Source organism: Macaca nemestrina, chromosome 10 (assembly GCF_043159975.1).
Source record: "Macaca nemestrina isolate mMacNem1 chromosome 10, mMacNem.hap1, whole genome shotgun sequence".
NCBI lineage: Eukaryota > Metazoa > Chordata > Mammalia > Primates > Cercopithecidae > Macaca > Macaca nemestrina.
Genome location: NC_092134.1, coordinates 53,380,706 through 53,404,594, shown reverse-complemented (window position 1 = coordinate 53,404,594; position 23,889 = coordinate 53,380,706). Strand labels below are relative to the sequence as shown.

General features: G+C 38.0%; 1 long non-coding RNA gene and 1 pseudogene across 2 annotated transcripts in view; one reads left to right on the top strand and one right to left on the bottom strand.

Moving 5' to 3' along the window:
* Window positions 1-23,889, top strand: part of LOC105473305 (uncharacterized) — a 91,529-nt gene that overhangs the window by 45,093 nt on the left and 22,547 nt on the right. The window contains exon 4 of one of the 2 annotated variants that reach the window (XR_011609022.1): window positions 9,607-9,704. The exons of the other annotated variant lie outside the window; for it this stretch is intronic. This is a non-coding gene — a long non-coding RNA (uncharacterized lncRNA). The remainder of the gene's footprint in view (window positions 1-9,606; window positions 9,705-23,889) is intronic. 2 annotated transcript variants of the gene reach the window in all.
* LOC112425150 (small nuclear ribonucleoprotein G pseudogene) lies at window positions 1,972-4,406 on the bottom strand (annotated as a pseudogene).

The window sequence follows — 23,889 nt, the reverse complement described above, 5'->3', positions numbered from 1 at the left end:
ATAACCCACTTTTGGGTCGCAACTCACAATTAGAAAAGAAGGTATGATTTTGAAAAAAAGTTATTTTGGATTGAGAACTAAAGTTTAAGCTATTAGCTAATGATGAAATCCATAATGGCTGTAAAGGGAAGGTGGGGATTATTTTGGGATCATAGTCCTAGGCTTTGATGGTTGCTATCATAGAATGAATTTATTCTCTACTCCTGGACCTGATGGCCAATGGCCATAAATTTGACCATAAATCTGTCTTTATTCTTGGTGTCATTGATTAGCTTAACTGGCCTCGCAGTACTAGCAAAAGTAGGTCACAAGTTCTTGAACCACTCACTCTATACTATGAGCCATAGATATTTGCTTATAGCTTTATACTTTTGGTTTAATTAGGCAGAGACAGAGAGGGAAAATTGAGAGCAAAGTTCATTACTGAATTTATACATGAGACTCAATCATCAATCCAAAGTTCACTTAGAACTTTCAATGAAACTGTGAAGGTTTTAATCCTGTCCAATGCATTGAAGTCCACATAAATCCCATATAAGTTAATTATTTTGAATAGATATGTAGCTTAAATATCTCAGAACACATACCATCTTTTTTTTTTACTCTGTATCCCTTAGGCAACAGCAATGTGTTGAAACTCTTTGTAGGGTATAGCTTTTGTTCTTGCCAACTGAATATCCATGAAGTCTATCCATGAAGTGACTCATATTTCCTCTTGACTACCATCTACTCCTTCCCCCTCTCAGTCTTGCAGTGTAAGTCATGAGGATAGGGACCAATTCTCAGAACCATTTGCTGTATCTTTGCAATACACCCACTCCCACCCCCCGCAGCCTCCCTCCCTGACACCAACTGTCATTGCACTTGAATCCTAAGGCATCCTCAACCTCACTCCAGTCTTCAGGGCCAATATTGAAGAAAGGCAAGAGTCGTCTAAAGAATTCTATGATGCAGCATCATGATTTTTGTTCCTAAGTTGGTTTCTGATTTTGTGCCTCAGTTCTGATGATGGGTTATCCACCCTGATAGCTGAATCCTGTCACTATATGTAAACTTGTCTATTCTCTGAAAACCTAACACTTTGCCTTTCTCTTATTTGATACTAGAGATTTAGATTATGACTGTATCAGTTGTCTGACTTCACTGGTACTACTGACCTGATTTACTGTCTCTCTTTGTTTTTCTGAAAACTCTTGGGAAACTGGACTACAGTCACTAGGCATCTCATGAGTAAGAGTGTTCCAGGCTAGGTGCAGTGGCTCATGCCTGTAATCCCAGCACTTTGGGAAGCCAAGGTGGGAGGATTGCTTGAGGCCAGGAGTTTGAGACCAGCCTAGGCAATAGCAAGACCCCATCTGTGACTTATTTCCTTGTAAAGAGCACCTGAGGAACTACTCTCCTATGCTACCCCAAATTTTTTGTTGCAATGTTCCAGATACTGACTATTGCCAACTCACTGGGACATCTCCCAGCATCTGTAGCTGAGTTGAATCTGAATGTCTGCCTCACTTCCATAGGTGAGTCTCTTACTAGAGGCTAACCCCTGCTCCCTCTTTTTTTTCCTGCTGTTTACTGGAACTTAGCTGGAAGAGTCTCAAGGCATGTAAAACTAACTTTTTATTGTCTTTCCCAATGTCTAAAAGGGCATCTTGTTCAGAAAATAGTTGAATAAGCATGGCCATTTGAAAATTAGTGTCAGATTTCACTTTGAGAGCTCAGATTGATTTACAAAAGAAAACTTGTACCTTAATATCTGTTTTAAATGAGAAAAACTTGAGAATAATGAGTCTGCATCTTCAAAATTTATTAAGAAATAAAATGTCAAAAGTTCAAGTTCAGAATGATGTATATTTAAATGCAGCGTCCAACCTGTTTCATTTTGGTGCTAACAACTTTTGAGTATGTTCCATGAAACCTCAAACAGCTTTTCAATTGTGTTTTTAATTTTGTTATTAAACTGTTTCATAGAGATTACAAAGAAAGAAGGAAAGACAGAAAGAGATAAAGAAAAGGAAGGAAAGAAAGAAGAAAGAAGGAAGGAAGAATTAATGAAAGCAAAAAAGAAACACAGAGAAAAAGAAAAACAGAAAGAAAAAAAAAGAGAAGAAACCAACTGGGTTCCTTTATAGTCCCCTGATGGGTCTATATCAGTCTCTGGGATCCTAACTCTACTGTAAACACAATATTGGGAATTTATTTTGAAAGGACTAGAAATTGGGTTTAACTTACTTTATTATGTGTCAAGTTTCAGTTGCCAGAAACATTCTGTCTATGGAGAAAGAAAATAGATTGTTTTGCTTCCTAAGGAAATGCGTTGAATTTGAAGTATGATGACTGAAAGTACGTTATGTTGGAAAGTTAAATGCAAGTTAACCAAATGCACATGGGATTGAAAATTTCTCTAAAGGTTCTTTGTGGATTTGGGTATACAACATTGGCACCCCCCACCTCTTTTTTTTTTCTTTTATCTTCTTTTCTCTTTCTTTCTTTCTTTCTTTCTTTCTTTCTTTCTTTCTTTCTTTCTTTCTTTCTTTCTTTCTTTCTTTTTCTTTTCTTTCTTTTTTCTTCAGATAAGCTTATCAGTCTTGCATAGGGATGTTTTCTGTGTCTGGGTCCTAAAGTAGCAAATAGATTTAGCTGTGAGGGAGTCAATGCAGAAGGAAAACAGTAAGATAGAAAGCAGAACAAAATACTGTTATAATTGCTTTAAATGTAGCATCACGAGCTATTTGCATTTTTGCCAATTTACTTAATTAAGCAACAGAATATGAAAAGTAGCTTTCAAGGGCCTCTCTGTCTCAGCCCAAAGGCAGACATGCAAACAAATAATTAGGATATAATGTAATGGCAAATCATAGTGGAATGAGAGACAAATTGTCTCCTGGATAAGTGAGTCATGAAGGCTTCAACAGTATAAGTGATGTTTGAACTGTGTCTCAAAGGGTGATAAGAATGTGCTGGATGGAGAGGAAAAGAAAAGCATTGTAGGGCAGTGAATAGCTAGAGCAAAGGCACTGATCTGTGAAAGTACAGGACATGTTGAGGGAAACAGTGAATGACCTGGTGTGGTTCTAGAAGTACACTATGTTGGGAAACATATACTATGTTAGGAAAAGGGTTCTTGGCATGACGTGGCTAGAAAAGTAGATTAGAATCAAGTGATGAAGAACCTTCTATGTAGATCATATGATTTTGGACTTGATCTCAGGGTCCTCTGAAGTTTTCTTTTAATTCAACATAAGTTTAATATTAAGAATACACATGATTTTTTTTTTTGTCATAGTGAAACAGGCCATTTGGAGAAGGGACATGTGGGAGTAATTCATTTCTTTGCTGAACGCAGCCATTATTTATACTTTTTCTGAGGTTTCTAACATGATAATATTTCCTTACATTTATCTACCACCATTCCAATATTGTTCCATTGCCCACTAGTTGTGATCTCCACACATTCATCAATCAAAGATTCATAAAGGTATCAGATCACCACAGTATTCCTTTGGCATGTCTGACACAACTTAATTTTAATGACAACTTCTTGTCCATAGTTTTTTTCTCTCCAGAAGGATGAGCTTTGCTCATGTTGGCTACTTACCAGGCTCAGAGCTGCCTTGAAACAGAATTTGCAGCCTCCCTCATGTGCCTGTGGTATCATTAAACGTTTTTAAGCAGAGGAAACCGCCACTTTCTGGGTCATTGCTGTTTCTCCCTCATGCTCTGTAACCCCACCTCAGCAGTATATTACGTGATCTTTTTATTTCCCCCTACCATTCCTCCCAAACTCTCACAGCTTCCTTAATACCCAGCCAATTGCCAACATCCTCTTTCTTCAAGCAACTGGTGATTATCTTTGCTTCCCAGAATGTATTTGATCCTTAGAACATCCATAGTTTTAAAAAATCTTACTAACCAGACAGTTAACATCCTTTTCATGGTCATCCATGGTTTGGTGGTCTTGGACATATGACCTCCATGTCAATTCAAGCAAGATCTGCACCCCTATTAGAGATTATAATAACTTTTAATAAATATTTATTGAATACCCATTATGTGAGGGATGTCATAGGCATTGAAAGACAATGATGAATAAAACAAATGAGACATCTGCCCTCAGGAGTTTATAGCCTGTAACAGGTGTGGGCAAACTACACCGCATGGGTCAAATCTGGCCCACCATCTATTTTTGACTATAAAGTTTTATTGAAACACAGCCATATTCCTTCTTTTGTGTATTACCTATGTCTGCTTTTATGCTACAAAGTGAGAGTTATATAGTTGCAGCAGAGACTATGTGACCTGAAAAGCCTAAAACGTTTATTATTTCACCCTTTGCAGAGAGAATTTGCTAATCCTTGGCCTAAACCATGCTTCTTGAACAATCTGTAATGAAAGATTAGTTAAAAATTTAAAAAATATATTGTAGACATGTTTTCTAGCTTTTAATAAAAGTGAGTTTTTAGAAAAACAAACAAAAAAATCAAACATACAAAATACAAGCTCGGAATACTATGTGAAATTGTTATATAAGTTTCTAAATACTTAATCTTAGTTTCTGTATTTATCTCCTGAATGATGAGTAATAAATAGTTTGCAGACAAGCACCCATGAGCTTTGAGACCACACTTTGAGTAGTGCTAGCTTAGAAGTGAAGACAGAAATCAAGCAAATAATAACACTAATAATTATCCTAGATCAAATTTTACTAATAGCTATGACTAAAAATCATAAAGTGATATGAGGCTTAATTTTAGGGGAGACCAAGATAGGGTTTTCTGAAGGGATGAACTTTTTACTGAGATTATACAGTGAATGTGAATTAACCAGAGACAGAGTGTGTGTCTTTGCTGGAGTCTGATGATGTTAAAAAAACATCTATGGCAATGGAAATACATGTGTAAAAGCCCTAGGTGGGAACGAGCAGGAGAATAGGGTCTAGAGGCAGAGAACCGAAGGCTGTTTCATGCCGACTTCCTGGAACTAAAAAGAAAGGAGAACCCTAACTTTCCATGCCTAAGTAACAAAAGGACCAGAGGCTACTCCCTTTGCAAACCCGCTATCTTTTCTGCGCGGCAGATGGGAAATTGGCTGTCCGCAACAAATCATACTGATTATGGGTCCAGTCTTCATTTGCAACTTTGTAACTTCACTCCAACCTCTGAATGGTTGCTGTCCACAACTAATCAGACTGATTGCGGGTGGAGTCTTCGTGTGCATAGAGGTACTTTGTAACTTCACTCTAGCCTCTGATTGGTTGCAGAAAGCAACGTTTGCACAGGAGTGTGAACTTTATAATTTCACTTCAGCCTCTGATTGGCTGCTTTCTGCAACCAATCAGACTGATTGCAGGCTACCACTTCATTTACATGAGGTGAGTATGAAGTGGCCAATGGGAAACTTCTAGTGGGTATTTGGACCCAAGAAGGTTCTGTATCCAAGCCCTTGAGCAGCTGTTCGGGCTGCTGCCACACTGTGGAGTGTACTTTCATTTTCAATACATCCCTGCTTTCGTTCTTTTGTTGCTTCATTCTTTCTTTGCTTTGCTGGACGTTTTGTCCAATTCTTTGTTCAAAACGCCAAGAACTTGGAAAACTTGCGGTCAAGACCCTCTACCGGTGACAGGCAGAAACTTACTATGTGTCTGTAACTGTGTTAAACACTTTATATATATTTCTCCTGTAATACCCTCTTCAATCTCTAAGGTCGTTATCATCATCTCACTCATGCTTTTCATCATAAATTAAGCAATTCGTTAACATGCCCTTTTTATCATCTATTTTATAGATGAGAAACCTGAGGAGTAGAGCTGTGAAATAACATTCAATATCACTTAGGTGGCTAGTGAGGCATAGAGTTGGAATTGGTTTCCAGGGGTATTTGATATCACAGTCTGTGCTTTTATCTATTGTGCTATGCAAGTATCATTTTTAATCATAATAACCCATGATTTCAACCCTGGAGGCATTTGCGTCTAGTTTCCAGCAATCCTAAAGAACTATCTTAATTTTACTGTCTTCCTTGGCAAAGCAAGAACATATAATTAGCTTTATCAAATTTCCAACAATTTCCACATAAGTGAAGAACCAGGCTAGTCAATGAAGACTAGAATTAGGTACCACAGCCTTTGGTAGTACCTAGTAGGAGAGGTATATGGCTTGTATCAGAATTAGGTTTGTCTGTGAGTAATAGAAACCCTAAATAACACTTGCTTCAAGACTCAAACTTGTTTCTCTATTATGGAAAACTCCCAGACAGCTTATCCAGAACTGTATTCCAGGAAGTCACCAAGACCCGTATCTTGTGTTCTGACATCCGTAGCAAGCCATCTCATACTCCAAGATGACTGTTTGGACACTGTATTCATTTCTCAGGGCTGCTGTAATAAAGTACTACAGACCAGGTGCAGTGGCTCACACCTGGAATCACATCACAGCACTTTGAGAGGCCAAGGGGGGAGGATCACTTGAACCTATGAATTTGCGACCAGCCTGGGCAACCTAAGGTGACCCCTATCTCTACAAAAAAATATTTTTAGGCCAGGAGTGGCGGCTCATGCTTGTAATCCCAGCACTTTGGGACACCGTGATGGGAGGATTGCTTGAGGTCAGGAATTTGAGACCTGCCTGGTCAACACAGTGAGACCCCATCTCTATTTAAAAATATATATATAGATATAAATACAAACATATAATATATTTATATATAGGATTATATATAATATATAGTGTTATGTATTAAATATGATATATAATATATACTATATAATGTACAGTATGATCTGTATTATATATATATGTTAAATATGTATATCTTTAATTAGCCAGGCGTGGTAGTGCACACCTGTAGTCCCACCTACTCAGGAGGCTGAGGTGGGAGGATCACTTGAGCCTGGGAGATTGAGGCTGCAGTGAGCTATGATCATGCCACTGTACTCCAGCCTGGGTGACAGAGTGAGACTCTGACTCTAAATAAATAAATAAATAAAGTGCTACAAACTAGGTGGTTTAAAATAACAGAAATTTATTATCGTAGCTCTGGAGGCTGAAAGTTCAATGGTAAGGCCTTGGCATCACCAAGGTTTCTCTGAAGAATGTGGGCGATCCACTTCTTTGCCTCTTCTAGCTTATGATCTTTGCTGGCATTCCTTGACTTCCTTGACTGGCAGATCCATCGCTTTTATTTCTGCCTCTGTCATCACATGACTATGTTCTGTCTGTGTGTCTCTACATCATCTGTCCTCTGTCTCTGTGTCTTCACATGGCATTCTCCCTGTCTGTGTGTTTCAAATTACCTCTTCTTATATTTCTTCTTCTGGAAATATAATGACCTCTTCTTAACTTGGTTAAACCTATAAAGACCTGTTTTCAAATAAGGTCACATTCACGAGTACTGGGGATTACGATTTCAGCTTTTTTTTAGGGGGAAGGAGGAGGTCGTAACAATTTAACCCATAACAGGTTCCAAAATCATGTTTACATTCCAACTTTCATAAATAGGAGATCATGCCTGTTTCTCTTAAGAATACTTTCTATTATATATGATGTACAGAAAAATTCTGCTTACACTGGTCCTGCATAGTTGCAAATGAGTTTGTCAGATTTGTGCCCAACTAAATCAGAGGTTCTGGTACTAAGGAAGAAGGAATGCATCCATATGCGATGACAGCAAGCAGTGCCTACCATATGGTCTATAACTACTCTTCACACCTGCTACACTTAGTCATTTCTTGATCTATTGGATTGCCATGTTTGACACTCCTACCAAAACCTTCTTCATAACACACATCACCTGTTTTAGGCTGGAACAGAGATATAGGAATTCCTGGAAGTTTTTAACAAGCCACTACCATGGTGTAGTGGGGAAATATAATTGGAATCGGATTGTAGTTGTATAACTTACTGATGTGATCTTGAGCTATTCAGTAAGTTCTAAGTCTCAATTTCCTCATCTGTAGATTGGGGATAATCATTTCTGCCTCATATAATTGCTGTATTGCTTCAGTGGGATAGTATTTGAAAGTTCCTGGCACAAATAAGATATGTTATAACTGTTAGCTATGAATCTAGACAGGAGAAGCAGGAGGAAAAGAAAAAAGGAAGGAGGTGGGGGAGAAAAATGGCTTTCTAGATATAACAGTCTCATTTAAAGAGAAGCTTGAGAAAAATGGGTATTTCCTTCAGTGTCCTTTTAAGCAAATCATGGTTCTTTTGAGACAACAATGATCTACCTACTTTCAGCAGTTCTTTTGATATGATATGTAACCACTTCACACTATAGTGAATTATTATTTGAGGAGTAGCCTTATCAGAAAGAAATATCACTAAACAGATAATATCACAAGTCCCTAAGAAGTGACAGCTATTGTGATTGCAGTAACTTAGAGGAGTCCAAATGATTTTTTGGGCATTATATAGGTAAAACATAGAACATTTCTGGCAGACATTTTTAATTTTACTTTTAAGTTTCAAGGTAAATGTGCAGGGTATGAAGTTTTGTTACATAGGTAAATGTGTGCCATGGTGGTTTGCTGCACCTGTCAACCCATCACCTAGGTATTAAGCCCAACATGCATTAGCTCTTTTTCCTTATGCTCTCTGTCCCTTTCCCCACCCTCCCCCAACAGGCCCCAGTGTGTGTTGTTCCCCTCCCTGTGTGCATGTGCTTTCATTGTTAAGCTCCTACTTGTAAGTGAGAACAAGCGGTGTTTGGTTTTCTGTTCCTGTGTTAGTTCGATGAGGATGATTGTTTGCAGCTTCATCTGTGTCCCTGCAAAGGACATGATCTCATTCCTTTTTATGGCTGCATAGTATTCCATGGTGTATATATACCACATTTTCTTTATCCAGTCTATCATTGATGGGCATTTGGGTTGATTCTGCATCTTTGCTATTGTGAATAGTGCTGCAGTGAACATATGTGTGCATTTATCTTTATAATAGAATGATTTATATTCCTTTGGGTACATACTCAGTAATGAGATTGATGGGTTAAATGGTATTTCCAGTTCTAAATCTTTGAGGAATTGCCACACTGTCTTTCACAATGGTTGAACTAATTTACATTCCCACCAACAGTGTAAAAACATTCCTAGTCTTTCACAGGCTCGCATTTGTTGAGCATTTGTTGTTTCTTGACTTTTTAATAATTGCCATTCTGGCTTGTGTGAGATGGTATCTCATTGTGGTTTTGATTTTCATTTCTCTAATAATCAGGGATGTTGAGCTTTTTTTCACTTTTCTTGGCCACATGTATGTCTTCTTTTGAAAATTGTCTGTTCATGTCATTTGCCTACTTTTTAATGGGGTTGTTTTCTTCTTGTAAATTTGCTTAAGTTCCTTGTAGATTCTGGATATTAGACCTTTGTCTGACAGACACTGTAGCAAATAGCATTAGCTATTTGTCCCACAATATACATTCCCTCTCCCTTTCTGTGTAGTCAGTCAAATTTTTAGCTGGGACACATGGCCACCTACTAAATGACATTTTTCAGCCTTCCTTACAGGTAGATGTGGCTATATGATCAAACATTTGCAAATGGATATGAACATAAGTAACATATGCAAATTCTGGTCTTTTTTTTTTGAGATGGGGTCTTGCTCTGTCTCCTAGGCTGGAGTGCAATGGTGCCATCTCAGCTTGCTGCAACCTCCACCACGCTGGTTCAAGTGATTCTCCTGCTTCAGCCTCCTGAGTAGCTGGGATTACAGGTGCGTGCCACCATGCCTGGTTAATATTTCTATTTTTAGTAGAGATAGGGTTTCACCATGCTGGTCAGGCTATCTTGAACTCCTGATCCCAGGTGATCCACCCACCTTAGCCTCCCAAAGTGCTAGCATTATAGGCGTGAGCCACCACACTTGGCCCTGGTCATGTCTTTAAAAGGGAGAGATATGTCCTTCCGTTTATATTTTCTCTTTCCTGTTACCTGGGATGTGGATGTGTTGCTGAACATTTTTTGACATGGGCAACTGCTTAGGACAGCAAAACAACAAGATGACAGAAGCCTAGGTCCCAATATCAAGGAGCTGCTCTTCCAGCCAAGTTTTGCTTAAACTTGGATTGTTACATGAAAATAAACTATTTTGCTTAAATCACTGTTATTTTGGGGTTTTGGTATAGCAAATGAACCTGTATCCTAAAAATGACAGGTTTTGGTAGCCTAAAGTGGGCACTGGCTGAGTGGCCAGGCAGTGGGTACAAGAACACAGTTAATGTCATCTAGAAGGCTGTCCACATTTATTATACAGTGGAAAAATATTTGGAAAGCTGCCATCCACAATAACTTGGAAAGCAGACCAAATGCTTGTGGAAGCCATAGCTTTAAAAGAAAAAGTTAAAAAAAATTCAAGGTGTTGGAATGTATTGGCTGCTTCTTTACTTCTTTCAGTAAAGTTTTCAAAACAGATATGGATTGAGTCCAGTTGCAAACAAAGATGAAAGAGAATACAACTTTCCTAAGAGAAGACTAATCATTGAGAAATTTAGGGCCCCCAGAAGGTTGAAAGAACCAATTGCTTCTGCAGTACGAATGAAAGTAATGACAAGCAGTGGCTATGAGGAGTAGATGTGGCAGGAAGATAGTTTCAGTTCCTCTTTACTGCCAGCTCCCTCCCCAGCAAGTCCAAATAAACATAATAATATTTTCAAATAGATTCTCATAAGTGTTCAATAAGGCATCTTTTACAATTTTTAATTTTTCTACTGGAAATAACAATTTCAGTAAAAGGAATGTCCTTACTATTCAAATAGAGCCTTAAGTAAATTTAGCCAGCCCAAAGATCTTCAAACTAAAATATGCACATTCTTGGGTTACAAGAAGAATTCCCAGGGGAGCACTTGGACACATATAACTTTAACTTTCATGTTTATTTTTTTGCAAAATTGAACTACCTGAGAATTTCCCCATGGTCAAGAGCCACTGTACTTATTTATTGTCTTTCCTTTCACAATTGCCCTTGTCCCACTTAACTTCAAAAGGTCTACTACTTCTCTCCCATCTCCAATCTTGTAATACTGTAAATGTACAATACTTTATATTTGCAATGATTTATGGCTAATACATATAATAACCAGATGATTTTTAATGAAACACTTAGACCATTGAGATCATAGGGAAAAACCTATTTACATAATTTCAATTTATATACATAGTTTTATTGCAAAGAAATATGATGAAGGTGATCAATCTGAGGGTGTAAGCACAAAAATATATTATATTAATGTACAATTCTGTGAGGGAGTGAAAAGGAAACATGAATTCAAGGAGCAAACGGAACTATTAAAGAGAAACTTATTGACATTTAGAAAAACGAATGATGGTAGTGTTAAATCACCATATTATTTACATCTTTTAAGTAATATAACATTTTATTTTTAAAATGTCAATATATACAATATGTTGGATTTGCCTCTTTTGCTACTAGTGGTTAGACTTATGAGAATAATTTTATATTTAGATTTTAAAATGTTTGAGGGACTTCATAGTATCTAAGTGTTCTTCAATTGTATATTCCAAGCAAAAATGTTTTAAGACCACATGTCTTTTTCTTTCCTTCCTTCCTTCCTTCCTTCCTTCCTTCCTTCCTTCCTTCCTTCCTTCCTTCCTTCCTTCCTCCCTTCCTCCCTTCCTCCCTCCCTCCTTTCCTTGCCTCCTTCCTTCCTTCCTTCACTCCTTCCTTTCTTCCTTCCTTCCCTCCTTTCTTTCCTTCTTTCTTTCTCTTTTGTTTGGAGATGGAGTCTCGCTCTGTTGCCCAGGCTGGAGTGCAGTGGCGCAATCTCGGCTCACTGCAAGCTCCACCTCCTGAGTTCGAGCGATTATCCTGCCTCAGCCTCCCCAGTAGCTGGAACTACAGGTGCATGCCACCACATAGGGCCAATTTCTATCCCCTATGACACCTAAATTACTCCCCATAAGCCCCTTGTAGATGTGAAATTATAGCCCCTCTGTTTGCTCCTGAGCAAATAATCCTTTGTTTAGAATGGCTGATGAGCCCTGGATGGTTGTATATTGTCTAGGGAGCCAAATGAGGTCAGCAGAAGTTTTGTCTGCATGAAGTATAGAGGAGGTTAAGCTTCAGACTTGGGTATAATAGATGGTCCTTTCAGTTTAAGTATAAACAGTAACAGTAGGTTATTTGAGGTGAAGAAACATACATGGAAATGGTAACAATGTGCTCCTTTCTTCTTTTTATGAGGCTTTCCTTTTCTTTCAGAAAAGTTGAAAATATAACTTTCTTAGTCCTTCCATATTTGATACTGTCACTTGGAGATAATCTTGCTGAAACAGTGTTACTCTACATGTTTTCCTTGTATCCAAAGCAAATACCAGTTTCCAGACCTTTGTATTTTTCAAATAGGACTGTTAGAGTTCTCAATTATGAACTACATTCATTCTGCTATAGCTAGAAGGCTTGGCAAGCGTTTTATAATGGAACATTGTATACCTTATTAGGTTTGTTACTTTTTTTTTTTAACAATGGAGATTTGGAAGAACAAGTCAATGGAATGTTTTATAAACACTTTAGCTTGATTTTCTAATAAGGAAAAAAATTGTTAGACTTGTATTAGCACACTGATCAATTCTTAAATTATATGAAGATAAGGATAGTCATATTAATAAAACTTTAATTTCTCTTTAGCAGAAGAAATTTCCTCTCCACTATAGTTTGTACTTATTGTTCCTATTAAAGCCAACTACGAAAGACTAACAAAGTATGTTATAATTTGCCTTCTAACTGGAATATATTGATTTTTTATGTTTTACCAATTTTTTCCCATTGAAATAAGAGAAATAAGTCTTGCATTTACTCGTGAAGTTGAATATTCAGTAGGGACTCTTATCCAGCCATATTTCTCTTGGAACTGCTCATTCTACAGCAGGAATGTCTCCCTCTCCTATTTCTATGAAAATATCCACTTCCAAAGTACTAAATTGATTGGACCTAGGATTGGAGCTCTCCTCCCCTTCTCAACCTAAGCCAAACCAATCTGACTCTCTTTCAGGAATTTAGCAGCAGGGCTGAGAGACTGGAATTTGTTCTCTACCTGTGACTGAGGCTTTTGCTTATTTTCTTGAAGCTGAGGACATAGCCTGCCTTTGCAAAAGAAAAGATGTCTGATCCCTAACATTAATCAAACCAGGAGCAAGACTACAAATGGTGGCTCTCATAACTGCATTTAAATATCTGAAAGGCCACAAATTAAGAAAACAAACTACAAAATAAGTTTGTTTGTTTGTTTGTTTGAGACAGGGTCTCACTCACTCTGTTGCCCAGGCTGGAGTACAGTGGCATGATCTTGGTTCACTGCAACCTCTGCCTCCTGGGTTCAAGTGATTCTCGTGCTTCAAGCCTCCTGAGTAGCTGGGACTACAGGCACCTGCTACCATGCCCAGCTAATTTTTGTATTTTTTGTGGAGATAGGGTTTTACCACGTTGATCAGGCTGGTCTTGAACTCCTTACTTCAGGTGATCCACCCCCAACTTGGCCTTCCAAAGTGCTCTAATTACAGGTGTGAACCACCACACCCAACTCAAAATAAGGTCTTTTCTATCTTTATATCTTCACAAATAGATTTTATAACTATGTGGGAGATGAGGTTTGAACATTTGAAACTCTGTGATCCCTTGGAATTTTACAATGGAAAGTGACTTTTGGGGGAGAGATGCCACGTGGTCTTTTCCCTTTTCCATCAAGTACCAGTAAGGGCCACACATTGCATGTATATGGACACCTCAGGATCCTATCCAAGCACCACCCACAATCCTCCTGTACAGCTGCCCCTTGACTATGCTTTGGGACCAGAGGGGCACACTGACGGAACAGACAGACCCAGGGAAGAGGCTAGTGCAGGCCTTGGGAATAAACTCAGGTATTTTCTTCCCGAAAATTCTGGGGCCTCAAGTGCCCACATCATGTTGTAGAAGGGACTATGTAGGCTCTGGAAGGACACAATTTCATAAACGCATGGACTCCTTGACTCATTGGGAAGGGCACAGGTAGGGACAGGAAAGAGTGGGGCCCTCTTAAGGCCCTCTTTCATAGCTCTGCTGTTTTTCTGCTCATTTTCTGTAAAGCCACCATGGCGTTCTTATACAACATTTCTCCATTTATCTTAAGCTAGTTCGACGTGGTTTACATTAGTTGTAATAAATGAAACCTAGCAAAATCAGGATGCCCAACTAGGAGACTTTGAATTGCTGATCCAATTAAAATTTTATTACCTGAATTTATGTATTTATGATACTTTTAGTGTACAAAGTGATTTCACATTCACTTTATAATTCCCACAGTACCTTATGAGGTAAGAATCTCTTCCCCTTTTGCAGATATAGAAACAGAAGCTCAACTAACTTGTTCAACCTGCCAAACAAGATTCCTTACGGATCTACTTCTTTCCAGATATTGATGTGCTTAAAGAAAGTAATCAGTTGGTGCTAACAGTAAAGCAAAGTGCATGTTAATAGGAAAGTATCTCTTCTCACAAAAACTATTAAGAAAAGAGAAAAAATAGGTAAAAATATTATTTTTGAAAAATAGACAAAAACATCATGCAAATGGTAATCAGGTGTGGTGGCCCAAGTCTACAATTCCAGCACTTTGGGAGGCCAAAATGGGCAGTTCCCTTGAACCCAGGAGTTGGAGACTAGTCTGGACAGCATAATGAAATCCCGTCTTTACAAAAAATACAAAAATTAGACAGGCATAGTGGTGCACACCTGTATTCCCAGCTACTCTAGAAGCTGAGGTGGGAGTATCAACTAAGCCCCGAGAGGTTACAGCTGCAATGAGCTGTGATTGCGCCACTGCACTCCAGCCTAGGTGACAGAGCAAGACCCTGTCTCAAAAAAATGCAAATGGTAAGAATCAGAGACTTCAGTTGGTAGTGTCCTTTCATTTGGTGGCCTGCACCAAATGCCGAGCCAAAAGTATACTTTCTAAGTGTGGGTGTCCAAGGTGTAAAGCCAAGAAGGACTTTTTCCAGAGTCAATGGGAATTTAGGATGGGGAAGGGAAGCAGGTATTAAATCTCCAACTGAGGTATGCAGGGATTCTACAGGTAGCTGGTTCTATCTCTGGTTACAGAATGAAAACGTAGGTGTGGAATGTGGGAAGGGCACTCTTCTCTGGTTTTGGCAATCTGCCTCCCTGAAAATGGAGTTGGGGCAGATGCACAGAGAATAAGTCTACTGGTAGTTAATAGCCCCTTTGAGCAGCCCAAAGAATGGTGGTTGCTGTATGTATGTATGTGTGTGTGTGTATGTGTGCCCTTCAAACCAACTAATATGCTGCAATAATTATGGTGTATTTGTTCATTTTCACACTGCTATAAAGATACTATCTGAGACTGGGTAATTTATAAACAAAAGAGGTTAAATTGACTCATAGTTCCACATGGCTGGGGAGACCTCAGGAAACTTACAATAATGGCACAAGGTAAAGGGGAAACAAGTACCTTCATCACAAGGTGAGAGGAGAGAAAGAGAGAGCTCAAGGGAAACTGCCACTTTTAAACCATCAGCTCTCGTGAGAACTCCCTCACAAGAACAGTATGAGGGAAACCACCTCCATGATCCAATCACCTCCCACCAGGTCTCTTCTTCAACACATGGGGATTACAATTCAAATTTGAGATGAGATTTGGGTGGGGACACAGAGCCAAACCATATAATTCCATCCCTTTTAACTCCCAAATCTCATGTCCTTTTCACATTTCTAAACCAATCATGTGGCTGGGTGCAGCGGCTCAAGCCTGTAATCCCAGCACTTTGGGAGGCCAAGGCGGGCAGATCATGAGGTCAGGAGATTGAGACCATCCTGGCAAACACAGTGAAACCCCGTCGCTACTAAAAAATACAAAAAAAATTAGCCGGGTGTGGTGGCAGGTGCCTGTAGTCCCAGCTACTTGGGAGGCTGAGGCAGGAGAATGGTGTGAACCTGGGAGGCAGAGCTTGCAGTAAGCTGAGATCACACCACTGCACTCCAGCCTGGGTGACAGAGTGAGACTCCGTCTCAAACAAACAAAACAAACAAACAAACAACAACAACAAAACCAATCATGCAATCATGCATGACTTTGGAAAAGTCATAACTCATTTCAGCATTAACTTAAAAGTCCAAATCCAAAGTCTCATCTGAGACAAGGCAAGTCTCTTCCGCCTATGAGCCTGTAAACTCAAAAGCAAGTTAGTTACTTCCAAGATACAGTGGGGTACAGGCATTGGGTAAATGTTCCCATTCCAAATAAGGAGAAATTTGCCAAAACAAGGGGGCCACAGGCCCTATGCAAGTCCAAAACCCAGCAGGGAAGTCATTAAATCTTAAAGCTCTAAAATGATCTCCTTTGACTCCATGTCTCACATCCAGGGCATGCTGATGCTAGGGGTGGGCTCCGAGGGCCTTGTACAGCTCTGCCTCTGTGGCTCTGCAGGGTACAGCCCCTGTGGCTGCTTTCACAGGCTGGCATTGAGTGCCTGCAACTTTTCCGAGCACACAGTACAGGCTGTCAGTGGATATTCTGGGGTCTGGAGGCTGGTGGCCCGCTTCTCATAGCTCCACTAGACAGTGCCCCAGTGGGGACTCTGTGTGAGGGCTCCAACCCCACATTTCCCTTCTGCACTGCCCTAGCAGAGCTTCTCCATGAGGGGTCCACCCTTGCTGCGGACTTCTGCCTGAACATCCAGGAGTTTTTATATCTCCTCTGAAATCTAGGCAGAGGCTCCCAAAGCTCACCTTTTGCACACCTGCAGGCCTTTTGCACACCTGAAGGCCCAACACCATGTGTAAGCCACAGAGACATAGAGCCTCATTGTCTTGGCTATTAACATTCAGCTCCTTGTTACTTATGTAAATTTCTGCAGCTGGCTTGAATTCCTCCTCAGAAAATGGGTTTTTCTATTATACCACATGAACAGGCTTCAAATTTTCCAAACCTCTATGCTCTGCTTTCCTTTTAAACATAAGTTTCAATTTCAAACTATCTCTTCATGAGCACATGTAACTGTACACTTTCAGGAAAAACCAGGTGACATCTTGAATGGTTTGCTGTTTAGAAATTTCTTCTGCCACACCCTAAAATCATCTATCTCAAGTTCAAAGTTCCACAGATCTCTAGGGCAGGGGCAAAATGCCTTGTCTCTTCACTAAAGCATAGCAACTGTGACCTTTGCTCCAGTTCCCAATAAGTTCCTCATCTCCATCTGAGACCATCTCAGCATGGACTTCATTGCCCATATTAGCAGTTTGGTCAAAACCATTCAACAAATATCTAGGAAGTTCCAAACTTTCCCACAATTTCCTGTCTTCTTTGGAGTCCTCCAAACTGTTCCAACCTCTGCCCGTTACCCAGTTCCAAAGTTGCTTCCACATTTTTAGGTGTCTTTATAGTAGTACCCCACTTCTGGTACCAATTCTCTTTTAGGCCATTTTCACCCTGCTATAAAGAACTATCTGAGACTGGGTAATTTATGAAAAAAAGAGGTTTAATTGAGTCACAGTTCTACATGGCTAGGGAGGCCTCGGGACATTTACAATCATGGCAGAAAGCAAAGGAGAAGCAAGCACCTTCTTCACAAATTGGCAGGGGAGAGAGGGGTAGGGGAACTACTACACACTTTTAAACCACCAAATCTCATGAGAACTCACTTGCTATCATGAGAACAGCATGGGGGAACTGCCCCCATGATCCAATCATCTCCCACCAGGCCCTTCCCTTGACATGTGAGGATTACAATTTGAGATGATATTTGGGTAGGGCCACAGAGCCAAACCATATCAGAAGGCCATCAGTGGAGGGCTTTTATGCACAAACACTTGGTAACAAGAACTATCAAAAAAACTGCAAAAATCACGATCTTGCGCAAAGGTCACTGCAACTGTACACACACAAAAAATTTCTGTCAGGACATCTGCCCAGTCACTGTCTATCCAACTTTGAACTGGCATCATCCTTGTTAATCTTTGTAACCAAGGATAATTATCCCAAAACAATTATGTAATCTTCTTAATTTTTTAAAGAAAACTTTGTCTTCTTTTATCCTCTGAATATGCACATTAGTTTACTATCCATTGTATTCCCATTGCAATGCCTTTTCCCAAATAAACATCATTTTCTTTTAGAGTCTCTCTCTCTCTCTGTTTATGATTTAGGTTGACAAGGGTTTGCAAATGGAAATTTTCTAATTTTATCATTTCATTTGCATTTATTAGCTGGTATATTTGATGACTAGAGTGACCTTTCTCATATATCAAGGATACTTGGTTACCCTGAAATACAGTTTATACAAGAAAGGAAGGACAAGTGCTTAATTCTTTTTATTTTACTATTAATTTACAGAGTAATGATTTAGTGCTCCAGCAACTTTCTGTGATATTTAATGAGTTTTGTTTGGAGCTCCATCTGCCTTGCTTTTTAAACTGATTAACTAATTATTAATTCTTCTATGTTCGTGTGTTTTACTAAATTGCATCTTTATATTTTTGATACTTAAATTGTCTCATCTTTGGTTAGTGGGAACTTCTTCAAGCAAGCTCTGTGTCCCTGGGACATGGTCTGATTATCCTTTGGTAACGTTTTTGCTTTCTGGCATATCATGATATCGCATATCCATACTGTACTTTTCCTGCCTCAGATGTGGGACCAACCACTTTTGGAAGGTGTTCTAGTTCTTTTTGGTGGAAAATAATAATAGCCTAGAGGCCAAGTACTAGGATGATATTGCTTCTAAGACTTTTTTTATGAAGAGAAATAGGAAAAATGTATTTTTACAGTTAAAAAATTATTACATGAAATTTTCACATAATTTTACATAGTCAATTTTACTTTCTATAGAAAGACTGCTTTTGAACTTCTCATCTAGTGGTGGCAAGCATTAAAAAATTTATTTTATCAGAATAATAATAAAATTGTCATAACTGATTTCATTTAAAGCAAAATATGGTACATGTCTCCTGCACTTAGTAATATGAGTGCACAAATATCTCTTTATTAAAAAATACAAAATACGTTATTTCTAGGGATAGAGAAAGACAGTAGTCAGCTATTACATATATTCCCAACTGAAGCTGATAACTGATGAATATAGTGATTTTTCTCAAACGTCAACTAGCCCTTTATTTCATTATGTTCAACTGACTTCTTGGAAGTTAATGGGGAAGAGTGTTGTTTTCCCATCATAGTTCTTTAATTGTGATAAAGCACATTTTCAGAATTGAAAAGGCCACCTCCCATATCCTCTTCACTCATACACCCATTCTGTCCATGGCAAATTTTTTGTTTTCTTTAGAAATTACAGCGATTGCAAATTCTGCTGTGGATAACAAAGAAGCCACACCAGCAATATCAGTCAGAGCTGTTCTTACAATCATAATTGGCTTAATTATTCTTTTTTATTTATTTATTTTGAGATGAGCCTCACTCTGTCGCCCAGGCTAGAGTGCAGTGGTGCAATCTTGGTTCACTACAACCTCAACCTCCTAGAGCTCAAGTGATTCTTTTGCCTCAGTCTCCAAAGTAGCTGGGATTACAGGCTCCCACGACCACACCCGGATATCAACGATGCTTTTTTTTTTTTTTTTTAACCATATTCATAGAATCTTCAACCATAGCATTACAATGGACTTCTGAGAAACTTTGCACATTTTCTTAACTATTAATTACATTTCAACCCTTGCATTCTTAGCAACATTCACTGTAAAAGTTATGCATCTCTATTAATTATTTATATATGAATTTTAAAATTTTCATCAGTTGGAATTAGCGAATCCTGATCTGGAATGCACCAAAACAAAACTCTCAGTTCTCAGGAACTGCACACAGCCAAACCCAGCGTCCAGCCAGATCAGGCCAGCCTCTCTGTTCTACCAGGTGTGAAGCAGGAGGAGTTAGCTGCATTTAAAAAGATTCGTCCTTCCTTCTATTCTGCTCTTTAAGAGTAGTTTTCACAGCATTTGGGAATCTGTAACTCTGTCTTTAAAAAAATTATTCTATGTTACTTGTCCCACCAAACTTCAGTGCAGTTACTCCACCTGAAAGTTTGCCAGACATTCAAGGATGTCTTTGGTTTTATTTTTACTAGTACTAATATCTAACTCTTTAATTCTGACATGTCCTACAATGTAAGTTGCAGATTTTACCAGTGTGTCACTTTGACATTGTCTTCTATGCAGGCTGTGAGGACATCTTCCAGTTTAACAGGTTGTTTTCAGAATTTCTCACCCATGTCCCATTCCATGCAGGGTTCTTTCCTTTTGGGGAAGCCTATTTTAGCAATTTCAATATTCCATGGATCTCAGTACACTTCAGAATTTCAATTTATCTTCTCCACATTCACTACATATCTGCTGGGCTTGTGTGGCTCTCTGGTGTGAGGTGTTTGGGCTAAATTACTTATATTTTGGATTCTTGAGAAAGACTTGTTACATATGCAGCATGCAGGCTTCCCCACCCATCCCCGCCTCCTCCAATACATTACTTGATCTCAATGATTTCGAGATTCTGTGAGGTTTTCTTTTTCTTTTTTTCATTTTCATATATTTGGTAGAATTCACTAGTAAAGCTGAGGCTTTCTTTGTGGGAAGGTTTATTGAAATGAATTTAATTTCTTCAATAGATATAAGGTTATTCAGATTTATTATTCCATCTTGTGTTGGTATTGTTAAGATGTATTTTAAAAGAGATTTGTTCATCTCATTTATTCAATTTATTGGCATAAAATTGCTCATAACATTTCTTATTATTCTTTTAATATCTGTAGAATTTGTAGTGATATACTTGTTTTATTTTCTAATATTTATAATTTGTGTCATTTTTCTGTAATTCCTGATGTGCCTAACTTTGAGTTTATCAATTTGTCAGTCTTTACAAATAATTCATTTCAGGCTTTATTAATTTTCTTTATTGTTTTCTATTTCATTGATCTAATCTCTTTATTATTTTCTTCTTTTACTTTTTTGGCTTTTCTTTTGCACTTCTTTTCATAGTTTCCTAAGGTGATTTTAAACTTTATTTTTTAATATAAGAATTTAAAGCTGTAAATTTTCCTCTAAGTATAAATTCTGATATATTTTCCTTGATATTCAGCTTAAAATTCTACTTTTGAGATGTATTATAATTGTCATTATTTTTGAGATGTTTTCTAATTTCCCTTGTGATTTCTCCTTTGACACATAAGTTATTTAAATGTATGCTATTTAATTTCTAAATATTGTAGGTATTTTAAATATTTTATTGTTGCTGATTTATCAAGTAATTTATCATTTGATAATTTGATAATTAATGTGATAAATTACTTGATAAATTATTGATACTTGATAAGTAATTTATCATTTGATTACTTCCATTATGATCAGAGAACAAAGTCAGGTCAGGATTTCAATCCTTTACGTTTATTTGATATTTATTAATACTTGTTTTAGAGTCCACAATATGTTCTATCCATGTGCACTTGAAAAGATCATGTTTTCTGCTCTTTCCGGGTGTAGGGTTCTATAAATATCTTCACATCATGTAGGTTGGTACTGTTTTTCAATTCTGCATTTTTGCTGAGTTCATGTAATTGTTATATCAATTGCTGAGAGAGGAGTGTTAAAATCTCCAATTATTGTTTGTTTACATTTCCACTCAATTTTGTCAATTTTTGTATCATGAATTTTGAAACTTTGTTATTAGGTCCACGTACATTTATGATTATAATGTATTACTGATAAATTGAGCTTTTAATAACTATGATCTCTATTTCTGGTAATGGTCTTTATCTTGAAGTCTATTCAAACAGATATTAATATGTCCTTTTAGTCTTATTATGCTTACTAGATACATGGTATATCTTTTCCTATCCAGTTCCTTTCATCCTGTGTATATAGATTTCAGGTTGTCTTTTGTAGGCAGCATATAGTTGGATGTTGCTTTTTACTTTATTCTAACAATCTCTTCCTTCTTGTATAATCTTCATTTTGATTTCTTCTTGTCTTAATTTGCACGTAGGAATGTCAGTATAGATGCTTCTTGACTTATGATGGGGTTACATCTCAATAAACTTGTCATAAGTTGAAAATGCATTTAATACACCTGACCTGCTGAACATAATAGCTTTGCCTAGCCTACCTTAAACATGCTCAGAGCACTTAATTAGCCTACATTTGGGCAAAAATCACCTATCACGAAGCCTGTTTTATAATGTGTTGAATAATTCATGTATTCTATTGAATACTGTAATGAAAATGAAAAATAGAATGGTGCGGTACTTGAAGTATGGTTTCTATGGAATAAATATTACTTTCACACCATCATAAGGTCAAAAAAATTGTAAGTCAAACATTGCAAGAAGGGGACTATCTGTATTATATTGAATACTAGCAGTGACAGCACTGTTCCTTGTCTTGTTCTGGATCCTAAAAAACATATATAAATTTTCACCATTAATTGAAATGTTTGTTTTAGTTATTTTGTAGATAGCCTTTGTGTCTCTGTCAAAGTAATGAGGTTCTATTCCTGGTGTTCTTAGACTTTTCTGCATATGCGTTCAATTTATCAAATGCTTTACACACTTTTAATTTTTATTTTTAATTTTCATAAATTTAAGGAGTACAAGTGCAATTTTGTTACATGGACAAATAGTGAAGTGGTGAAGTCTGAGCTTTTAGTGTATCCATAAACCGAAGAATGTATATAGTACTCATTAAGTAATTTCTCATCATCCACCTCCCTCCCAGCACCCTACACTCTTGAGCCTCCAATATCTATCTATCATTCCACACTTTATGTCCATGTGTACACATTATTTAGCTTCCACTTAATATGTGGTACTCTGTTTCTGAGTTGTTTCACTTAAAATAATGGCCTCCAGTTCCATTCATGTTTATTGCAAAAGACATGATTTTATTTTTTTTTAAATGGTTGAATAACATTGCATAGTGTATATGTATACACCATATTTTCTTTTTCCAATCCTCCACTGTGAACATTTTGGTTGATACTGTACCTTTGTTTCCATATCTTTGAGATGATCATATGGATTTTGTCCTTAATTCTATAAGTGATGGATTACATTTATTGATTTGTATATATTGAACCATCTTTGCATCCCTACTTGATTATGGTGTATTATCTTATTGAGGCAGGGTCTTGGTCTGTCACACAGGTTGGAATGCAGTGGCACAATCTTGGCTCACTGCAACCTCCATCTTCTAGGCTTAAATGATCTTCCCACCTCCACCTCCCGAGTAGCTGGGACTACAGGCACGCACCGCCACACCTGGCTAATTTTTCTATTTTTTGTAGAGATGGGGTTTCACTATGTGGCCCAGACTGGTATCAAACTCCTGGACTCAAGTGATTCCCTGCCTTGGCCTCCCAAAGTGCTGGGATTACAGGAGTGAGCCACCACACTTGGCCATATAATCTTTTTAATGTGGTGTCAGATTCAGTTTACTAGTACTTTGTTGAGGATTTTTGCTTCTGTGTTTATCAGGGATATTGGTCTGTAGGTTTCCTTTTTTTATTGTGTCTTTGTCTGATTTTGGTATCAGGGTGATACTGGTTTTGTTGAATCTGTTAGGATAAATTTCTTCCTTCTTGATTTTTTGAAATAGTTACAGAAGGACTAGTCCTAGTTCTTCTTTGTACATTTGGTATAATTTGGCTGTGAATCTGGTCCTGAGCTTTTCGTTGTCATTGTTATAAGACTCTTTATTTGTTTATTTACTTACTTACTTTGAGACAGGGTCTCTGTCTGTTGCCCAGGCTAGAGTGCGGTGGCACAACCATGGCTCATTGCAGCCTTGACCTCCTGGGCTCAAGCCATCCTCCCTTCCTCAGCCCCCAAGTAGCTCAGACTATAGGGGTATGTCAGCATGCCTGGCTAATTTTTGTATTTTTTGTAGAGACGTGGTTTCA